We start from the raw sequence: 23,227 nt of genomic DNA, 5'->3' as shown, positions 1-23,227 counted from the left end.
CCGAAGGTGTGTGGGAGAGCTAGGGAAGGACACGCCCCCCCCACCCCCAGGAGGAGGATGCCCTTACTGGATGTATAAGGGATGGAGAACCTTATGCTCACGGACTGGGGTGGGTTCCAGAAGGCTCCCACACTTCCTGGCCCAGATGTCATCATCACACCCAGTGTGGCTGTCCTGTGATTTGATCCATCGTGTCCACTCTGCGAGTGGGGAGTTGGGGTTGTTCCTGCTGTGTGGGGTGGGGTGGGGTGTGTGTGTGTGTGTTCCTGCACACATGCACGGACACCACAGGTTAGCAGGCGCTTCACCCACGGAGCAGTCTCCCCTGGCCTTGGCAGTTCCATCTTTCTAGGGAGAGCGCTGAGGCTGAGGCTGTGGGCAGACCTGGTGAGAGGATGTGTGGATGAGGGCATTTGCCACCAAGCCTGGCAAAGCTCAGACTGAACCGGCAAGGTCCTGTGATCCCCCATGTGCATTATGCAAACACACACACACATGTAGACGCACACACAGAGACACACACAGACACACACGCACATAGACACACACGCATGCAGACACACGCACCCACACACAGACGCGCACACATGCACACACACGCGCATACAGACACACACATAGACACACATGCGCGCGCGCGCACGCACGCGCACGCACACACACAGACACGCACACACACAGACACGCACACACACACAATTAATGTGATTTTTTAAAAAGATTTTTAAGATTCAGATTCTCCCCTAAATCCCCTGTTTCCCAAATTCTCAGAAACTGGTAAATACCACCCCCTCCCTGTTTCTGAACAGTCTCCAGCTAACCCTGCGGGCACCGCTTTGAAAGGACCAATGCTTCTCCTGCCACCCGGCCATCCCCGGAAGAACAATGTGTTTGCACACATAGCTCAGCTCTTCTTAGGGAGAGTGGCAAAACGGGCTGACAACATGGCTCAGTAGATGCTTTTGGGGGTGGCTGTTGTTTTGAGACAAGGTTTCTCTGTGGAGCTCTGGATGTCCTAGAACTTTCTCTGTAGACCAAGCTGGCCTCGAACTTAGAGATCTGCCTACCTCTGCCCTCCAAGTGTTGGGGTCAGAGGCGTGCACTGTCCTGCCCATCTTCACAGACTGCTCTTGCAGAGAAGCTGAGTTCAGTTCCCAGTACCAACATGGCAGCTCACGGGCAATCTGACACCCTTTTCTATGGACAACGGCACACCTGTAACATTTGCTCACACAAACAGGCACGCACGTAGAAGAGTGAAAAATAAGTCTTAAAAAAATAAATGCCAGTTTGCGTAGATGCTAGCTTCAGGTTTCTGAGTGTGAAGGAAGGGGTGTTCTAGTCCCTACACGGTTTCTAGTTCTTGCTGACCTTTTCATTCATCCAGACCAGGTGTGGATATTCGGTCCTGTTGACATTTTAAGGGAGGTGATTTGCTGTGTGGGGTTGGTCTGAGCATTTCCAGTGCTTAGCATCACCCCTGACCCTAACCACACATGTTAGCCAATACCCCGACTGTGACATCAGGAAGGTCTTTCTTTAGGTTGCCACTGCCAGGTAACCCATAGTTACCAAGTGCCGAGTTTGAGTGGCCTTGCCAGAGTTCTGTCTAATAGAACGGCAGTTTTTCCCTGTGAGCCAGGACCATTTACTTAATCTCTCTGAGTCTCCTCCCTTATAAAATATTGGCCAATAAGATGGCTTAGGTAGGTGCTTGCCACCAGGCCAGTCTGAGTTCAGTCCCTGGGACTCACATGGTAGAAGGAAAAAACCCGACTCTCACAAATTGTCCTCTGACCTCCACACTCATGCTGTGACACACCAAATAAATACAATAAAATAAAGCAGAGCAAATGCGTGTTTGCCACTGTTATTCTACGATAGATGCTGGAAACATCCTGTGTTGTGCAGCTCAGTATGGTTGCCACCAATTTCGTGCGGCTGTTGAGTGTCCTTAGTGGCTAGTGCACTAAAGGCCTGGGGGTTTCTTCAGTATAGTGGTTTTGTTTTTAATTTTTTTTTTTGTGGGGTTTTCCCCTTAAAATCAAAGATTTCTTTTTTTAGGCTTCATAAACCAAGGCTATATCCTAGTTTTCCGCATCTGAAAGGCATACTTTAAAATTCTCAGTTCTATACATTTTTATTTAGCAAAAATACTATAGAAAATGAATCACTGTGTCTTCTCAAGAAGAAAAAAAAATCAGTTCTTCGTAATAGTGTGTGTGTGTGTGTGTGTGCGCACGCACGCGTGTGTGTTAAATATCAATTGTCACATGTAACAAGACTTTTTCTGTCCCACTAGCCAGCTCCTAAATAATGACACAGAGACTTCTTATTAATTATGAAAGCTCAGCCTATAGCTTAGGCTTGTTCCTAACTAGTTCTCATAGCTTAAATTAACCCATTTCTCTTAATCCACAGCAATCACAGCAACGTCTGGCTTCTCTTTGTTACAGACTTGAATTGCCGAATTTGTTACTGTTTGGACCTCTGTTCTGTGAAGGTGCTCAGTGAAAATCCCTATCCCCACCTTGGGCTCCTACTTCTAGTGTTTAGACAGGTTCCACGGTCACAGTACCTGTCATGTGACCAAGCATGGCCATGGCACACTGTTCAAATGCTTCCTCCAGCGTCTCTCCCCATGGCAACTGGGCATCCGCCGCATGATTCCTGCATCCCTACCTCCCATTGGCTGGAGGACAGTTGGCCTTGCTCCCTTCTGCCTGCTGCAAGTTTCAACCATAGCATCTTCCTCTTCTCCATGCCAGAGAGCTCTAGCTCATTTTATTTTTAAATTTTTAGTGTGTGTGTGTGTGTGTGTGTGTGTGTGTGTGTGTGTGTGTGTGTGTGCATGTGAGTACAGGCATCCTGAGAGACCAGGAGGGGCCGTGAGTTTCCCCTAGGACAGAAGCTGCTGGTGGTTGTGAGCCTCCTACACAGATATTGGTACCTAGGTTGGGTCCATTCCAAGAGCAGTACATACTCTCAACCTCCGAGCCATCTCTCCAGCTCCCATTTTAGTGATTTTCAACTGAAATTGCCAGAGGTGTTCCCTGGGAAAGCTGGTAGTCCTCACGTTCCGGCTCACCCAGGACTCATGTGGAGACAGCAGGGTCTGACTCAAGTCTGGGGGTGAGGACCAAGTCCCCTGAGGACCACACTTGGAATGTGTTCATGTAAACAGAGGAGCTTGTCTTAATGAGATGTCTAGGGGACCCAAGTGTACACATACTCAGTTGTTTCTTATATATGTTACACGTATGCGTTAAAGGTAACTGTGTAATGTTTCAATACATTTTTACTTCATTTACTAATATTATACATGTATGTCTGTGTTCATACATGTCACCGTGTACATGTAGAGGTCAGAGGACAAGGAGAATTGTTTTTCCCTTTCTGTCTGTGTTCATACATGTCACCGTGTACATGTAGAGGTCAGAGGACAAGGAGAATTGTTTTTCCCTTTCTATCGTGGATTCTGAGAATTGCCCCCAACTCTTGTGTGGCCAACACCTACTGAACCATCTTCTCTTTTACATCATTTTACATAATTTTTAAAGAGTATGTTCATGAAATAATGTGACAGTGTGGGCGTTTCCTTCATGCTTGCTTGTTTGTTTTGTTTTTCAAACAAAATCTCACTCTAGCCCAGGCTGGTCTTGAACTCAGAGAAAGCCTCCTGCCTCAGCCTTCCAAATGCTGGGATTACAGATGTGAGTTGCTGTACTGGGTGATAGTGTAGAATTTTCTCCCTGTGGTGATTCAGATTTTGGAACATTCAGATCAGGGACATGGAGCCAGTACACCCTGGAAATGCCATTTCTGCCATCCGGAAGGGACTGTTAAAGCACACGGTGGCAGGCATGGGAAATATGTCTGTGATGTGAAGCATATTATTGCTAATGTGGCCTCTCTGAGCCTGAGTCTCCTCATCTATGAAGCAGAACGGAGGCTGTCCCTGCCCGGCAGTGCATCTCTGAGTCAGGCGTTAGAAAGCACCAGAGTCGGTGCCTGGCATTATACTCAATAAATAACTAGCCCATACCTGTCGACTCTTGAGAAGAGAAGGAATCATTTGCATGAGTCTACCCTTCTTTCCTGGATGGTCTGAATACCCTTTACCCCATAGTTGCTCAGTGCTCTTGAAGAATCCGGTCCCCACTCACCCAGAGCTCACCAGCCAGACTCTCACGGTGAGCTCCAAGAAGCTTCCTGTATCTTTCTGAACTTCATATAACATCAAATTAGCCATTGTTCATATTAAAGAATGCAAGCTGGGGGTCGAGGGTGTGGCTCAGTCAGCAGAGTGCTTGCCTAGCATGCATGAGGCTGTGGGTTCAATCCCCAGCACCACTTAAATCAGGTCACAATGGCACACACTTACGTTTCCAGCATTTGGGAGGTGGACACTGGAAGAATGATCAAAAGTTCAAGTTCATCCTTGGCTATATAATATGTCAGAGGACAGCCAGGGCTGCATGAGATAACGTCTCCAAAAATAAGGTACAAGCCAGCGGTATTCGGTGTGTCTGCACATTGCACCCTCACCCTAATCCACAGCACAATCGTTACTCCCAGAGGACACTCTGTGCCAGTCAACTCCATCCTACCCCAGCCCTTGGTGATACAGAGCTGCCTTCTATCTCTCTGGATTCCCTGGTTCTAGGTGTTTGTTGTATTTGATTTATTTCCTTGATATATTATACTCAAGGGTCACCATGTTTTAGCATTTATTGGAACTTTTTTTTATTATTATATATATAATTTTTTATTTTATGTTATATAACAAAGTCCAATTAAATGAAAACAAACATTTATACACAATATTTGGGAATTTGGGAGTCGTTCTTTCCAAACTACTTCCTGCTGATAAGGGGCGCTGTCTTGGGGGATTCGAAGAAGATTCAGATATCCTAGCTGTAGTCTGTAGGGCTGTTTTGTCCAGCTGTTTTGAATGTAGGATCAGCTTGTACTCTGTTTCAGGTGGTCTGGCGTGATCAAACCACATTAGTCTGGAAGGAATCCACATCTTTTCATTTTCTGTGGAAACAAAAATAGAAATCCTTTTCCCCAGTAACTTGTTCTTCAACTTAAATTTTGGAGTCAAAGCGGTTTTTTTTTTTTTTTTTAATTTATTAGTTTACATGTCGATCCCAGTTCCCTCTCCCTCCCTCCCTTCCTCCCCTCCAGTCCTCCCTCCCTCCTTCCCTCCCTTTTACCCTCTCTGCCCTCTCACATGCACTCTAAACACCCTCCCCTCCCAACCCCCCACCACAATACCATATGTAGGGGAATGCCATCCAGTCATGGGGTCATGTGGATCTGACAGGTCCTGTGAAGTAGGGACTAGGGCTTCTCTCCTATCTCTAGAATAAGGCAGTTATCCCTCCATGGGGGATATGTTTGCAAAGTCCTTTTGTGCACCAGGGATACATCCTGGCTCCACTGTCTGAGGTCTCTTAGACTGCTCAGACATTCTGGCTGAGACCCATATTCAGGGGGGTCCGAGTCAGTCCCTGCTGGCTTCCCAGCTATCAGTCTAGTGGCCCTTAGCTCCTCCTTGTTCAGGTAAGCTGTCTCTATGTACTTCTACCGCATGGTCTTGTCCTCTCCATCTGCTTCTGGGTTCTAGTTCGACTCAGTGTTTATGTATGGGTGTTTGCTCCTATTTTCAACAGGCATTAGTTGAGGGCTCCATGGAGAAGTTAGTTGTTGATCTCACTCTCCGGGAAGGGCATTTATGATAGCCTTTCCACGGAAGCTGAGATTGTTAGTTGGGAGCAGTCTTGTAGTTCCCTCGACCTTTCTTTGTGTTCAACTTTATCTTCAAACCAATATTGGCTCCCTCTTTTATGTTCTCTCTGTCTCTGTCTCTCTCTCTCTCTTTCCTATTTTCCATTCCTAACCAGGCTGGAGACATGGCTCATCGGTGAGGAGCACTACCTGCTCTTCCAAAAGACCTGGGTTCGATTCCCAGCACCCACATGGCACCTAACAACGGTCTGTAACTCCAAGATCTGACACCCTCACACAGACATACATGCAGGCAAAATAGCAATACAAATAAAATAAAAATCATTAAAAAAAAAAAAAAAGGGAGAAGAGAAAAGAAATGAATTTAGACATTCTGCTGCCCAGGATTGCTGGAGCCATTTTAATGAAAAGTCTGAGTGTCTGTTGGGGTTTGTTTTTGTTTTTGTCTTTTGAGACAAGTATCTCTACATATTCCTGGCCTGGAACTCGCTCTGTAGACCAGGCTGTCCTTAAAACACAAAGAGATCTTCCTGTCTCTGGCTCCCTGGTGCTGAGGTTAAAGGTGTGCGCCACCACACCTGGCTAAGTTAGACTTTGATCTTGTGGCTCTGAGGATGAGGGGATGGACTGGGGTGAGGAGACAGGAGTAGCCAGATGAGGAACAGCTGGAGGAAGGAATTGTATTCCTGAACAGTGGGAGTGTTTCTCTTTTCCAGAATTGCCTCGGAATTAATCTCTAAGGTGGAAGACTCTCTCTCTCTCTCTCTCTCTCTCTCTCTCTCTCTCTCTCTCTCTCTCTCTCTCTCTCTCTCACGTGCGTGTGTGCGCGTGTGTTGGGTATGCCATGGCACCTGTGTAGATGTCAGAGGACAATTACTTTTCTCGCCTTCTACCTCAGTGTAGGCCCCAGAGATGGAATTTAGGTCCCTGGAATCTCACCGGCCTCACTTTGAGGGCCTGTTGTATGAACACCCAGAGGGAGCAGGGCCCTGGGGGGACTCACTTAGGGCTTGCTCTCAGACGTAAGGCCTCTGCCTTAAGGCAGTTGACCTCAGGGTTGGCCACATACTTCAAGCACCTGGCCAGCTTTTCACTCATTCATTTATCCATCCATTCATGATAGCATCTCTCATGTAGCCCAGACTGCCTGGGTCTCTCCATGTTGCTAAGGGAGACTTTGAACTTCTGATCCTTCTGCCTCCACCTCGCCAGTGCTGGAATGACAGGCGTGTACCGGGGATGGAACCAGGGGTTTGTGTGTGCCAGACAAGCACTCTCCATCAGAGTGTTTGCGAAGCTTCAGTGTTAGTGTGAAAGGCCCAAGCACCTGCTGTCTGGAGTGAGCGCATGCGTGAAGCTGGATGAAGTCACCTGCTGTATCTCATTACGGCCTTGGGTGGGGTTTCTCTCTGCCAGTGCAAGGGAAGCATCCTTTTTCTCAGCGTCTGTGGGGTGTGGAATGGGGTGCACGGGGTGTGGGGATGGGGTGGGGGGTGAGGGTGGGGTGGGTTGCAGTGGGGGTCCCGTGGAGTGGGGTGCAGTGGGGTGTGGGGCTGGGGTAGGTGTGCAGTGAGCTGTGGGGTGGGTTGCAGTAGGGTCGGGGGTGTGGCGGGACATTCAAAGAAGGGGAGCTGTTTGGAGAATGGCTAAGACTTCCTCCATATCCAACGCACTCCTGGTCTTCTCGGGGGTCAGTGAAATCGATCGGTGGTGAAGGCACTTGCTGCCCAGCCTGGCCACCTGAGTCCCATCCCCAGGTCCACGTGGTGAAAGGAGAGAGCTGACTTCTTCCTTCTTCTCTGACCTCCACACACCCATATATGCAGGCTCACAACCATAAATAAATAAACGTAATAAAGAAAATGCGGTGTGTCTCCCGGATCTCCACTGAGGGGAGGTCACGTGACAGAATCAGTGGTATCCGAGGCATGGGTTCAACATCTCAGCGAAGGCAGAGGAAGGAAGGACATTTCCTGGGGACGAGGGCATCTTGGCATTGGGAGCGTGAAGCATCTGCAGTTAAGCGTCAGACAGCGTAGATCAGTGCTCAGCCGGCTCCTTCCTCGCCCCCCCCCCCCAGTCTCAGACCCCAACGTGTGGGTGATGCTGCCCCCACTCACCCAGTTAACTTAATCTAGATAATTCCTTCATAGGCTTTGTGAGTCCAGGTCTCATCACAATCAGAGAACCTGGAGTCTTGATTTCTCGGAGTTGGTGGCTTGGTACTGCTGCTGGCATGTTACAGGCTGCATGGGTGCCTGACTCCGGACTTAATTGATGGCGACTGTGTTAATTTTCTGGAGGATTCGAAGCTGGTTCACACTGCATCCCTCCTCCTCCCTGCTCTCCTCCCCTCCCCTCCCTCATCTAACTTACTGTGGGTGGCAAGGAGGGAATTTTCACACTTCATTTGGTCCAGCTTCCGGTCTGGGAAGTCCAGTAGGCTATATCCTGTGCTCTGCGCTCCCATCCCTGGCAGACCCCCACCCCAGTCTGTCCCCTCCATTCCCGCTGCCATCTGACTGAAGGGAACAGCCCTTTACTTAGGCTTCCAGGCAATTATTTTAAAGTGTTCACGTCTGAATATATGTCTCTCAAGACTCAGTCTTGGGGCAGGCAAGATGGTTCAACAGCTGAGTGCACTTGTCACCAAGCCCGACAACCTGAGCTCAATGCCCAGGACCCATGTTGTGGAAGGAGAGAACCAGTTCTCAAAAGTGGTCCTCTGACCTCTGACCTTTGCAGAATTGTCATCTCTCACACATGCACAGATACACAGACACACACACACCTACACAGACACATACAGAGACACACACATACATCAGTGCAATAACTAATTTTTTTAACCTTAATCTTCATTCCCCATTCCAAAACCTATGTGGTGTGTGGACCAACATTTCTGACCTTCCTAGTGTGGGGGAGAAACGGAGGCTCACAGGAAGAAGGTACAGTGGACCTGGCCTTGCTGGTGGCCTGGGAAGGCATGGCTCCTTCCTGAGTTTTCCTTGATGGTCCCTGAGGAGGGATGGGCATTGTGGCCGAGAGGAAGGGCGCGGCCTCATGCCTGGACTCATTCAGTTTTGTGGACTTGGGCAAATCCCGAGGGCTCGGTCTCCATGTCTGTGTCCTAGTGACTTCAGTAGTGATTCGGGGGTGTGTGAGATTGTGTGTGTGGAGGCCAGAGGACAGCCTCAAGTGTCCCACCCGTCTTATTTGTTGTGTTGGTTGTTGTATTTTTTATCTGTTTGCCCTGAGACTGGGCCTCTCACCGTCTGGGCCTGGGCTGAGGGCTGGACTGGGTGCCCAGTGTGCCCTGGGGATCCTTTCCTTTGCCCCCCATCACTGTGGGACAGTCACGTGCCACACCACACCATCTCCCCCTGTCAGGTAGAAGCCTCATCACCGTGCCTGCCTCCTGGACCCCTAATCATTAGCGACGGGTAGACCTAGTGCCCGGGTCCCAGCCCTGAGGCCCTGGGTGGAGTCCCCAGTCACTCTGGGATCCAGTAAGGTAGCTGTGAATCCTTGAAGACTGACCAAGAAGCTATGAGTTGTTGGGGCTGTCAGTCAGTTACAGTGACCGACCTCCAGCCTTGCACAGCGGTCCACGGCCTAACTGGGCAATCTTTATGGATTCCTTTCGATTTTCACATTACTGTCTCCACAGTAATGGCTGCCCCTTTGCCAGGGCCTGTTGGGAGCAGCACACATGCTCAGTGCCTGTGGGTGGGACTTCTCTCTCTAGGACAGGAACAAGGCAGTGTGGCCAGTGAGGGGCAGGGCCCCTGGGGGCAGGTCTTCTTAGCCCCACCCCTCCTGGTCTCTACATGAGTTGGGTGCCCTTTCTTACAGCCACACATGGCTCCTGCAGCCCTAAGTTGTTTGCTTTCCTGAGGACTGAAACTAGGGTCTTTGTGTACTTGAGGTGATTACCCCTGAGCTACACCAGGCCCAGGAGTACGTTTAATAATGGACACTTCCAGAAACACCAGGCCTACACACCCGTCTTACATTAGCGCTGCCCGGCTAATTTTAACATTGGCCAAATTGAAGCTAAGCAAGATACAGTGTTATAAAAGAATAGTAATAGCATACCCAGGTCATCAAGTGGCCCCCATTTTAGATACTTCCTGCCAGTTTAGGAAGAGGAAGGAGTTAGCAGAGATGCATATACAGCTCCTGGTTTCTTCCAGGTAGCCTGGTGGAACTAATTAAAAACAAATGACAAATGTTGCACAGCTTGAAAGCCTATCTTGACTGATACAGGCACTAGAACATATAGGGAAGAAAGCTGGGCTCCTTCCCGCCACAGGACCTTTGCACAGGCCAGCCACAGCGGCACACTGCATCACTGCTTCTCTGTACCCTTTCTTCTTTGTGCTGGTCTGGGACTGCAGCGGCCACCAGCATCACAGTTGTTTCTAATTCCTAATTAGTTGACACCAGACTGTATGTCCCCTCAAGTCAGGGCAGAGTGTCTCATGTGACTCCTGTGTTTGCTGCCCGCCTCTCGTTACTGCACAGCAGATACTGGTAAGACTGGATGAGTGAATGGATGCTCGAGTGAATTGCATTAGTTAATTTAATTTTCCTTCCCTTAATTCCAGCCAATAATTTCATCTTAGTAAGAAAGGGCAATTGTAGTTATCTGGTCTTGGAAATTTTTATAAATGGAGGAGGAATGTTGTTCTGTATGTGGGGTGTGTGTGTTGTTCTGTATGTGGGATATGTACTTGTTAGTGTGGGTGTGTGCACATGTGTACATGTATGTGCAGATGCCAGAGACTCCTGTGCAGCAGGCATTTATTGAGTCTCTGCAGCTCATAGCTAACTGTTTGTCTCTCTCAGGCCTCATTAGGGAGCTAGAGGAGCACCCAAGCCTGAAGTACAGTAGATGACATTTGGAGCTGCTGGCCTGGGCTCAAGGCTTACTTGACAAGCCCTTCCAAGGACTCCTGGTCCACAGGGAGCCTCAGGATGGGGCTGTGAACTGACTCCTCAGCTCCCCAGAACCGAACCTTTCCCCGCTTTGCACTCTGCCATCTCTTGGCTCGCCATAAGGTCTGCTGTTCAGATGCCAATAGCTGTATTAACTTTTTGTACACAAACGCTTCTCCCGCAGAGCCTCTTCTTCGCCGTTGTTCAGAGTAAATGATGTACCATCTCTGGAACGGTACAGACATCCTTCAAAAAACTTCCGTTGTCTTAGGAATGTTTACGACCAGACTCTTGATAGAATTTTGTGAGCAGCCAACTCCAAAACTGCAGATGCTTTAGGTTGGGGGGCAGTGTTTGCATTTAAAAGAAAACAAGCCTTTGAAGAGGGAAGTTTTCTTCTTCGGGGCTAGCTGCTTCTAAAGTTTAAAGTAAGAACCACTTAAAACCAGAAATACTGAAGCTCCTAGCATTTGTTCTGGAATAGCCAGATGGTGACACTGGCTTGGAACGCCTCCCTCGGTTACAAGAGAAAGCAGTAGGCATGGAAGTCCCTCCTTCCCTTCTTTTTTATAAAATCTGTCACTAACAAAGGGTTTACTGACCCTTTTATTTTTTAATTAAGGTGGCTGGTCACATAAAGGTACTGTCTGGCCCCACAACCAACTTCTGCAAGCTGTCCTCTTCTGCCACGGTCACTGTGACTCCTTCAATCCCTCGTGAGCGTGTGCACATGCACACACATACAGATCTAATAAGTAGATCTCATTTGTCCATTTTAAGTTGCAAATGGCTGCAGACTGCCGTGCAGGTGCTGGGATCTGAAGCTGCCTCTTCCGTGAGAACAGCAGGAACTCCGGGTTGTTTGTTTGTTGTTGTCTTTTCCTTCCATTTGTGGGGGAAGAGCGAGTTTGCCTCACAGGCACAAGGATTGGGAGTTTGAATCCCCAGAACTCACATAAATGCTATAAATGCTGGGTGAGCAGGGCAACCTGAGTGTAATCCCAACACAGAGACTTGGTCCATGACCAGCTCTGAGCTCACCTAAAGCCTGTCCAGTGAGTAGGTGAGGGATAATGAAGATGTTAGTCCCGAGTCTACACGCGCGCGCGTGTGCGCGCAGACACACACACACACACACACACACACACACGAGAGAGAGACTGCTCATTTCTATAGCATTTAATGAACACCAGTGGCCCTCTTAATATTTTGAAAATGGTGCATTTCCTGTCAGTGTTAACAGAGGTCTCCTTGTTCTCATTCAGAGAGGCGACTTGAGCCCAGATTGGGAAGGTGACAGTGGCATTGGGAGGTTCAGGACAGATGAACTTGCATTTCATTTCCTGATCGTGGCAAACGGCCGATGGTACCTATCTGCAGACAGCTGGAGACGCTTTGCCAAAGTCCGTGCTGTGGTCCCTCCTTCTGGAGAGAGGCCCTCAGAAGCAACTTTCCGTAGTTCGGAGGGTGACTTTGAAATTACTTTTTATGTCTAGCCCCTCCCTCTTCTCTGAATCAGGACTCCCTTAGGTGGGTGGCTGGGTGAACCTTAGAACATGGGTGTCCACGAGCTGTGCTCCCCAGCCGTGCTCCAGGAATGGGACTCACCAGCACACGGTCCCTGCCCCCAGTCCATGAAGGAATGCAGAAACTGACAGTTAGGAATGGTCACATCCACTCAAGAATAATCTGCTAGATTAAATTAATAAGAAGAAGAAAAAAGCTTTGTCTTTGAGTATCTTTCCATTTCTCTAGCAGTTAATTTGTCTTCTATATCAGAATAGTGTTTGTCAGTTGCTTAGAATTGAAGATGCAACAAGCCAGGTAGTGGTGTACAGCTTTCATCTCAGCCTGGTCTACAGAGTGAGTTCCAGGACAGTTAGGACTGTTCCATAGAGAAACAAAAAGATGCTAAAGAAACCAGTATTTTGTCACCGTGGCAGAACTTGAGGCACCACAGACGGCTTGAGGAGTACTGCCCTACAGCGCCACAGCTCCTTCTAACCCTCTCTTGCTATTCTGGGGACCTCATCTAAGTCACCTTAGTGGCCTCTTCCTTGGGGTCCTCTGGACACATTGCACACCTTGGAAAAGGTCTGCGGTGTGTGCCTGCCCACTGGTCCCCCGGGGCTTGGGAGAGTGGAGGAGGCTTCTGGGACTCCTCTAGCTCTGCCGGATGATGTAGGGGTGAGCGATGAGAAGTGAGTGACCCTGCCTTTTCCTTTGCCCTCAGACCCAGGTCTCTGCTTCCACCTGCCCAGCAGCATGAGAGCAGCATGACTGGCCAGCCGCAGGAGAAGCCCCCAAAGCCAGGCCCCCAACGCAGCCATCCGCTACCGAGGTCAAGGTGAGCTTGCTTGTCTCAAGGTGATGCTTCATTTAAACCAACTGTCTGTGCTGCTGTTTTCAGCCCTTGTGGTATGCTGGAAGAATGGGAGGTGCTGGGGGAAAGGGTGGCCAGCCCCACACCCTTAATCCCAGCACCTGGGAGACCATCAGATCTCAGAGTTCAAGGCCAGCCTGGCCTACATAGGGAGGTCCAGTCCAGGCAGGGCTACACATAGTAAGAGCCCGGCTCAAAACAAAACTGAAAAACAAACACCTTACGTTGGGACTGGAGAGATGACTTAGTTGGAATACCTTGACTCCGAGCTAAAAACCAGCTATAATGGTTTGGTCTTCTAGTCCTAGTGATGGGAGAGCTGGGGGTTGGAGACAAGCTGATCCTGGAGCTTGCTCAGGAGCTAGTGTAGAATTCTGGGGAAAGTTCCAGGCCAGTTAGGGACAAAAAGTGGAAGGCGCCTGAGAACTGAACCAAGGTATCTTGTGACCTTCATAGACTTGCCATGCATGCGCACACATGCACACACAAGCACATGCACACGTGCACATACACTGTGTTGGTGATTGAAAGGCCGGGTGGGGGCAGAAAGGACTCTGGGACCGTGATGGGGTCTTCTAGGGGAATTTGAATAAGTCAATCTCTGGATTTGGCACTGGAGAGATGACAGCGATTAAGAGCACTGGAACCCAGGTTAGGTTCTCAGCACCCACATGGAGTAACTCTGGTTCTAGAAAATCTAGAACTTCTTTGGGCCTCCTTTAATATCATGTGCCCATGCTGCACACACATACATGCAAGCAAACACACACATCAGATAAAAACAAGTACACCCTTAAAAACAATCTCTGGGATAGGATGGAACTGTGAAGATTAGTCTGTGGTGTGAGAGGCAAAGGAATCGTTCTTGGATTGGAAACTGCCCCGGAAAAGCCTCAGTGACAAAATGGCTGACAGAAGCAGCTCACCCAGTGGGTTTGTTTGGGTTTCCATGGCAGCTGGAGCAGGAGGCTGCTGGGCCTACCTTGTCTGGTCGGGAAGCAGAGAGAGCTGACTCATAACCCTAAGGTTGATTTTGAGACCCCAGCCTGCGGGGTGCTGTTACCCACATCCACTGTGGGTCTTTCTTCCTCAGTTAAACTTCTCGGATGCCCTCATATCATAGACCCAGGAGTCTGTGTCCATAGTGATTCCCAGTCTTGTCAGACTGACAGTGAAGGCTGACCATCACAGACCCCAGGCGGGAAATTCTGCTTCTTTGTCATCCCACACTGCCTCCCGGAACCTCAGAGTCATCTTTCAGGCCCTCCTCTGTCTTTGAATTTGAAGAAGTACTCTTGGTCTCTGAGCTTGGGAGGAGAGGCAGGTAGTGTCCAGGCCAGTCACAGGTACATAGTGAAAGGCTGTCAGAAAACAAAAAGTAAGGAGGAGGAAGAGAAGGAAAAAGAGAGGGGTGTGCAGACAGACAGACAGACAGACAGATGACCTAAGGTATCTTTCTTCTTAAACAAAGTAGATTGATTATAGATTTTCTGAGAGTTGGATATGTGTATTGAACTACTCTTGTGGAATCCTTGATTTTACATGTAATCTATTTTTTCTTAAATATCTTATACGCCCATGAAAGAATATGTGTTCTTTTATTACTGCATTTGGTTTTGTCTGTGTGATCAAAACATAAAGTTGACTTCAGTGATGGTGGGTTAGAGAAAGTCCATGGGCTTGTGAATAAAGAATAACAGATATGTATTTGGGGAGCACTCACATAATGAAGGTAAATACCCCAGGTCTTCTGCCCCTGGAGGTACAGACCCAAGATGGTCAGACCACAACCCAAGAGAAAAAGCCTGAATGAGGCCCCTCCTCTCCCTTATAAGGGATCCGGTTCACACACCAAAGCCACACTCAAAGTCATTACCTCAAGCGTGTTGGCAGAATAAGATGCCACTACACCTTGGGGCTTGTTTTTGTTTGTTTGCTTGTGTTTGAGACAGGGTCTCTCTGTGTAACCTAGATCTCACCATATGGACTAGGCTGGCCTCAAACTCTCAGAAATGCTTTGGCCTCTGCCTCCCAAATGCTGGGCCTAAAGGCACGAACCTCCACACAAGAAATGGTTGTTCTTTGCACTGCTCAAATCATCTATAGTATATCCTTTCCTAATTCTGTGTGCTCAATGTGTTGACTGTTGAAAGAGATGCGAGCTGAGAACATGACTCAGTGGTAGTTCTGGTGTGCATGAGCCCCTCTAGGGTCAGTGCTCAGCTCCCCAAAACTGTTAATCCCTCCTTGGACTTGAACGGCTTCTTGCAATGTTGGTGTTTTTACTTTATATATTTTAAAGTAATGTTCTGTGTTGTATGGGTTCGGTTATCATCCATCTTGCCTGGTAAATCAGCACACTCCTACCATTCCAACACTCAGGAAACTGAGGCGGGAGGGTTCCAAGTTCAAGGCCTGACTGAGCTACTGGTTGAGATTCTGACTGGAAGAAATAATTAGGGAAAAAAAGCTTCGTTGCGTGGCTTGAGGACGAATTGAGGCCACCGGTACCGTGTGAATGCTTGTGAGTTTGCTGTTCTCTCCTCTGGACTGATTTCACCCTTTGCCCTGCTCTCTATCTTAATTGCAATCGGTATATTTTCTTTTCAATGGTTGCCCCGAATATTTTAAGTAATATTAAAGTCTAAAATTAACCAGTTTCCCCCTCCCACACAATCACAATACAGAACCACAGATTGGTTTCATTTTAACCATCGCCTCTCCCATCTTGCATACTGTAATATTCTTGTGTTGTCCCTTGACCCTACTTTTCCCCCCTAAAACCAGATACTCTTGTTTTATGGTTTTGATACAGATTTTCATGTCTGTCCACCTTCTTTTTTCGCAGACTTGGGGATTATTCTTTCTCGAATCTGGAATCATTTCTCGTCTCCCCCCTGACCTTTAGCATGGTCCTTTAGTGGGGTTTGTAGCTGACATGTCTTGGGATTTGTGTATGTCTATGTTCAGAGGTTTTATATTTTTGTGGGTTTGTATTAGCAATTACTTTTCTTGTGACAAAATACCTCACAAAAGCAGCTTCAGGATAGTGTGGTCCATCCTGATGGAAGTCACAGTCCAAGGACTTGGAGCAAATGGCCACAGAGGGCCAGCGCTCACCTGGCCAGCACTCCAGCTCCGGGGTGGGGGTGGGGGTGGGGATAGGGTGCTGCCAGGACTACAGTGTAGACGGCAGAGCTCCTCAGTTAGTTAATGTAGTGAGTTAAACAGCCACCGTCAAGGACCACAGTGCGTCTTGGTGGGTCGGGGAGTGGCTTTCTTGTGTTGAAATCACCGTACCAAGGCCCCTGGCATTGACTATTCCCAGGAACCCTGATTCTCAGAAGTTGTCTGTTGGTGATACACTATGTAATATTAGCTAGCCTTGAAGTCACGAAGATCCCCCGCCTCTGCTGGAGTTAAAGACATGTGCCTCTCATTGTTTCAATTAGAAATGTTGAGTAGAGGCCATGGCCATGCCTCCCTGAACATGTCTGGTCGTGTGTCATCTCAGAAGCTAAGCAAGCAGGCCTGGTTAGTGCTTAGACGGGAGGGTGTCGAGCTGGGTATCTGCTGCTCTTGTCAGAAAGTCTCTCTCTCTCTCCCTCCCTCCATCCCCACCAAAAGAGGAGTACTATTGAGCAGAAGCTTCTGACCCTTCTTCACCTTAGAGTGTGCCAGTCCCCGAGAGGTCCCTGTCACAGGCTACTCTGGGAGGACTAGGGAGGGTTAAGTCCCACTTCAGCCCTTCTTTTCCCGCCTTCCCTGTCCCCAAGACACCAGTGACCCTTTTGGATGACACTGTTCACAAAGAACATCAGTTTGTCTCAGGATGCTTCGGATAGCTGGGTGGCTTTGGGAGATTTGTTTGAGTCTGTGTTTATCTCTGGCCAGCTTTTTCAGTGGTCACCAACGAACCTTCCTGCTTTGTTCCCATCCCATCGCGGCTGCTGAACCCCAGAGTCACGTAGATGCCCAGTGCTTGTCCTCTGGGCCCTTACTTGCTCTCCTCAGCCTTACCCCTGCAGCATGTGGCTCCCTTCCCAGCTGCCCTGTCCTCCCTACCGTGACTCCTCTCTGTTTCCCGATGGTGAGCCTTTTGTGAAAGACAGCTGTGGAGCACCTGGGTCAGGTGGGGACAGCTGTGAGCTAAGTGTGACCCAGCCACAGCATTTTTGCCAGCTTTGCATCTCTGGGCTTCCATCTCGTCACCTAAGGACAGTGGACAGTGTTGTTCTAGGACTGAGGTGAGGCGTGGAGACCTTGCCACCTGGGCCTCGAATGTCATTGAAGGTACTTGACAAAACCCCCTGGCAGCGAAGGAGTTAATTTCAGCTTTCTGGTTGCACTCAAGAAAGTCAGGAACTCAGCCTGAACTTCCAGCAGGAACCTGCTTGCTGGCTCACTCACACCCCTCCTACATCACCAGTGAGCAAGTAATTCCCCACAGACATGCTGGCAGGCCAATCTGACCTAGGCGGTTCTTGAATGGAGCTTTTCCCTCAGGTAAGTCTAGTCCGCATCAGGCTGGCAGTGAGAGCTAAGAAGACCAGCGCTCGCCGCCGTGCGCTGAGACCAGATCACTTTGTGGCCGGTGCGTTTGTTCAGTGGTGCTGTAAGCGGACATATCTGGTTTATGAAACGGGGTGAAAGTGGAGATGGGAATCTAGTGTGAATGGAGAAGCCTGGCCTCACTACCGATGGTGGTCTCGGAAATGGAGCGTTTAAAAAATAAACCAAGGAGCTGGGCGTGGCCACGCTCCTGGAGGCAGAAGCAGGACTGTGACTTCAGATCAGTAACCCAGGGCCAGCCTGTGCAACGTACTGAGATTCCATCTCAAAAGCTGGACATGGTGGTTCATGCATATCACCCCAACGCTTGGGCAGCTGATGCAGGAGGATCACTATGAGTTTGAGGGCTGGCCTACAGAGTGACATCTTGGCTCAGATAAATAAATAAAATAATCAGAAGGAAGACACAAACTCACTGCTAGCCATCGCTTGCTGGCTTCTGGAGATGAGCCTGAGATAACCCATGCTCCACACTCCTGTGCCCTCCCTCCAAACTGTCCATTCACCTCAAGGCTCTGTGTGTGTGTGTGTGTGCGTGTGTGTGTGTGTGTGTGTGTGTGTGTGTGTGAGCACATGTGCATGGGTGATGTTAGCATGGGACAATGTGCACACCATAGCAAGAACACAGAGGTCAGAGGGCAGTTCTGTGGAATCCACCCCACCTTCACATGGCAACTCGGGTTGCCAGGGTTACATGGCAAACATCTTTACCTAACAAGCCATCTTTTTTTTTTTTCTTCTTATTTTACATATCGATCCCAGTTCCCTCTCCCTCCCTCCGTCCCTCCCATCCCATTCCCCACCCCCACTCCACAGGGAGGGTGATGCCTTCCAGGAGGGATCAACAAAATCTGTCAAGTCATTTGGAGTAGGGACTAGGCCCTCCCTCCTGCCTCTAGGCTAAGGGAGCATCCCTCCATGGGGAATGTGCTTCAGAGTCCTTTCGTGCACCAGGAATACATCCTGGTTCCACTGTCAGAGGTCCCTGAGACTGCCCAGGCCTCCTAGCTGAGACCCACGATCAGGGGCTCTGAGTCGGTCTAATGCTGGTTTCCCGGCTATCAGTCTCCCGCCAAGCCATCCCGCTACCCATGCCCACCCCCCACATTCTCTTCACCTTCTGCTTGGCGGGTCCGCTCCCAGCTTTGTAGGGTCACTTCCTGGTTGGATGTCACACTTTTGTCTCAGCGCCTGCCATTTGTAGTGACTCTGAGCTCTGTGTGGTGGCCGTGTGGGATCAAAAGGAAAAAACCTAAAGGTTCCCTGAAAATTGATCAGTGAAAGAAAAAAGGCTCATAACCAACAAGTGCTGCCTGGCACTCAGAGACGGGCCTGAGTGCTGTGCCCTTGAGTGGTCAGGGAGGGCTTCCTGGAGGAGGGAGGCTGGCACGGGTGGGTGAGGTGGCAGCAGGGGGAGCTTGGTGCATTCGGTTGTAGAGATGGTGGAGCATGGTCTTAGAGGCGGTGAGTCACTGCAGCACGTTCATACCCACAGACCGCGGCCTCCATGGCCCCCCTTGAAGAGCCCCGGCTGCTAGCCTGTCCAGAGCCCTGAGAAGCCCTGCAGTTAACACTTGCTTACCAGGGTCTCCCCAGGCTCCTTAGTCTATCTGGCCACTCATGAACACCATCATCTTGAATGTCGTTTATCTGAAGTTTTTCCCGGCACCTGGGTCCCCAGACAGAGGGATTGGCACCTTTCTTTAAAGTGTGAGACTGTGAGGACCGAAGTGTATTTGAACCATCTCCTGTTGCTTGGTTGTTCCAAGCAATGGGGGTTGCTAGGCAAGTTGGGCATGGAGGCGGATGGGATTAGGGCAGTTTTTCTCTTCTCCTAGTTAGTAGACCACGTCCTGATGTTCTCGGTGAAGTGAGTGGCCAGGCCCACACGCCTGGGGCTAAAGGCCCAACCCCACAGTCAGCCTGCCGTGTTCACAGCCTCTCTGCTGAGTGATTCAGCCTTCCTGCCCCTCCTTGCTTCTACTTACTCAGAGCTGTACGTGGGGTTGATCGCTTACACCGACTGGCCTTGCCCATGGGGAGCTCAATGGAGGAGATTAAATACTCCCCACTGGTGATTCCCCCAGGGCAGCCGAGCCCTGATGGAAGCAAGGGCTTGTCCTGGATATACTGTGGTGGAGATAATTCCAGAACCAGGAGGCAGGGTGCATCAAGTCGAGTTCTGTCTGGGGACCCTGGGGTGCCAGAGTTACTGGGCATGGAGCCAGGATTGCCCCGGGCCAAAGCTGCTGTGCTTTCAAAGTCCCATCAGAGCTGACAGAAACATGTTCCCATCTGAGTCATTAAGTACTGGGCTGGAGACTGGCCATCAGCTCCAGTGAGTGGTCCTCTTCCAAAACTACCTTAAGAACCCGATTGGTACCCTTCAGATGTATGTGCCATCCTGTTATTTGTGTGTTTCTGTGTTTACTTGTTTATTCGTGGATTTTTGAGACAGGGTCCCTCTCACTCTGTAGTCAAGGCTGGCCTCAAGCTCATGGTGACCCTCTCCCTCGGCCTCTTGAGTGGTAGGTGGCAGGCGTCAGCCACCATGACCAGCTATGTATTTTTTTAAGATGATGTTTGTGTGCATGTGCAAGTGTATGTGCATGCTCGTGTGTGTGGTAAGCACATGTGCTTGTGCACATAGAAGCCAGAGGACGACCTGAGATGCCTTCTTGTCTTTTGAGACAGGCCTCTCATTGGCCTGGAACTCACAGATCAGGCTAGACTGTCTGGCCAGTGAAGTCCAAGGGATCCTCCTGTCTCTGCTCCCTCGTTCTGGGTGCAGTACCCAAGGATGCCAGAAGAGGGGGTTAGATCCTCTGGTGTGGAGTTACAGGCTATTGTGAGCTGCCGTGTGGGCACTGGGAATCAAACCCAGGTCCTCTGGAAAAGCAGTCAAGTGCTTTTAACTGCTGAGCCCTCTGTCCAGCCTTCCTTCCCACAGCAGGCTACGTCTTTAGGGGGAAGAGCTACTTTTTCAGTATTCTGGTCCAGGATTTTGGGGTGTCCTGGAGAGCATCTGGGGAAACCCCTCACACTGAGTTCTCTCTTGAAGCTCGTGGTTCTGCACTCTGCAGCCTGAGGTGCAGGAGCGGAAGTCACTGCCCAGCAAGGTCACCGAGCTGGTCCTCTGCTGCTCCGTCCGCCTTATCTTTATGTGAGGTTTGCATTTCCTGAATCTTTTGCAACTGGGTAGGGGTGGGGGAGCAGGGCAGAGGAAGTGCCCTTAATGGAGCCCCGTCTCAGACTGTTTAAATTTCCGGCGACAAGGAGATAATCTGTGAGCCCAGGATCAGACAGGCATGGGGAGACTTAGTCTGAGTCCAGAAGACCAAGAGTGGAGGAGAAAGCTAGCGCATGAGAGAGCTAGTCAGAGAGCGAGACGTGTTCAGTGGCGACACAGAAACAAGTAGCAGTTGTGTCCTCTCACGCCACCGCGCCTTGCACTTCCCTGGAGCCCCTATGACTCGGCTGGGAGTGACTGTGCGTCAGAGGGATCATAGGTGGCTGTGTCCCTCAAGGTGATCTTGGCGAGTTAACGTCTTGCTTTCCATTCTAAGTTTGGGAGGCTGAAATGAGGTCTGAAGGCATGGGACCTTCAACCAGGAGAGACCCATGAGACCTGTGACACGTGGAGCTGAGGCCAGTCCAGGCCTGCATCTCTGGGATGGCCCTGCTAGACAGCGTATCCCTAGTTCCTCAGAGTGACCATCATCCAGTGGGAGGAAAGGTTGCAACCCAAAATAAGGCAATGGTGGTTATGCTGCCAGCTTCTGAGAGCTTGGGCTTCTTAAAACAGGTAATGACAAGCCTGGCTGTCAGGTACCATGGCCAGGCTGAGAGGCTCTACGTCCCAGGGTGCACCCTCTTAGAATTTTCATTAATGAATATTATTGTATTTTTGGTATTTAAATTTTTTTAAATAATCGTATGTGTATGAGTGTTTTATCTGCGTGTATGCTTATGTGCCATGTAAATGCAGTCAGTGCCCCTGGAGGCAAGAAAAAGACATCAGAACTGTAGTTGGCTGTAAGATGCCATGTGGGTGCTTGGAATTGAACCCTGGACCTCTGGAAGAGCCGCTAGTATGCTCTTAACCACTGGTTTGTTGGTTGGTTGGTTGTTTTTGATATAGAGTCTTACTATGTAGTCCAGACTTGGCTTTGGATATGAAATACACCTGCCTCAGCATCCTAGAACTCCTGACATTGCTATGTTTTGGGCACTACGCTTTTTCTTTTCCTGGGAGACTTCAAATGCCCAGAATCTGGACTCCAGAGAGCAAAGGTCTTGTTAGGTCTCAGATCTGGAGTTCAAGCTTTTAGGCAGGCGGTCTTGGATTCCAGGATAGTCGAGGAAGGTACGCAGGCATGTGTTTCAGAGGAAGGAATGTGTGACCTTGAGGACACAGGGAAGTGGCAAAGAAAGGTACAGCCTGGAGTCTAGGGGCCTGTACACCCAATGAGCTATGAGTCAGGAGAGAGATGCAGCTGCAGATGAACGTGGTCTGAACAGCATCTGGTCTGCTTCTAACACACCATTGTTACTACTGATGCCAGGTTAGAGAATCTGACATGGCCCATAGCCACACTCAGATCCACCCTTCATACTCACACACATACACGCCTGTGCTAGCACGAACCCCAGGAAGCTACTTCCCATGATGCTTTGGACCTTCACTCTGGAAGCACCCTGGTGCCTCAGTGCCTAGGGGCGGAAGGGTAAGAGAGCCTTGGTCCCTACACTAAGAGGACCCCAGGCTGTCAAAGCCTCTCTCTTCCTGCTTAAGTCACTTCATTCTGCTAATTGAAACAGGGAAGATTGAAGGTTACCCAGGAAACAAATAACCAAACCCAACTAGTCATGACTGAGTCACTGGGCCTGATTGGAACTGAATCCATGCTAGAACTAAACATCAGAAACCTCACCCTGTCCAGCACTGCACCCATCCTCAAGAGCCGGGTGTGGCCTCTAGTCTCACTGGATCATTTTACGTATCCAAGGGTAGCCATTGCTATTCCTGTTCTGCAGATACCAGAATTGAGAGCAAAGGCTCAGCAGTTAAGAGCACTGGCTGCTCTTGCAGAGGACCCAGGTTAGATTCTCAGCACCCACATAGTGACTCACAACCACCTGAAACTCTAGTTCCAGAAATCTGACAGCCTCTTCATCCTCCAAACAGGCAGGGTGTGATGCAAAAATAAAATAATTTTTTAAGGGGCAAAAGTCATAACTGAGATTCCAAGGCTGAGGAGTTGGCTCAGTCAGTAAAGTGTTTGCCATGCAAGTGTGAAGACGTGAGTTCAATACCCAGGCATGGTGGCTTATATCCCACTGCTGGTGAATCTGAGCCATGTTGTTCCCTGGGGCTAGCCTAGCCAAGCCAGTGAGTGAGCTCGTGTCCCAAAAACCAAAGAGGACTAAGAGAAACATCCCATGTTGACTCTGGTCTACCCACACACACCAAAACAAAAGCCTGAAGCATGTGGTGCGAACCGGTGGGGTCTCCTCGCCCTGCCAGGGCAAGGTTGGGATTTGAACTTTGCCCTTCTGACTCCAGATACTGAGTTT

At 49.5% G+C, this 23,227-nt stretch overlaps 1 protein-coding gene across 10 annotated transcripts in view; it reads left to right on the top strand.

Moving 5' to 3' along the window:
* The window catches only part of Trerf1 (transcriptional regulating factor 1), a 207,882-nt gene that overhangs the window by 132,298 nt on the left and 52,357 nt on the right, over positions 1 to 23,227 (top strand). For all 10 annotated transcript variants that reach the window (XM_051204608.1, XM_051204606.1, XM_051204607.1 and 7 more), the window contains exon 3: positions 12,929 to 13,042. The gene's annotated coding sequence lies outside the window, so the exon portion shown is untranslated. The remainder of the gene's footprint in view (positions 1 to 12,928; positions 13,043 to 23,227) is intronic.

Source organism: Phodopus roborovskii, unplaced genomic scaffold (genome assembly GCF_943737965.1).
Source record: "Phodopus roborovskii unplaced genomic scaffold, PHOROB, whole genome shotgun sequence".
Taxonomy (NCBI): domain Eukaryota; kingdom Metazoa; phylum Chordata; class Mammalia; order Rodentia; family Cricetidae; genus Phodopus; species Phodopus roborovskii.
Note: the sequence above shows the minus strand (reverse complement) of the source record. Positions and strands in the feature narration are given on the sequence as shown.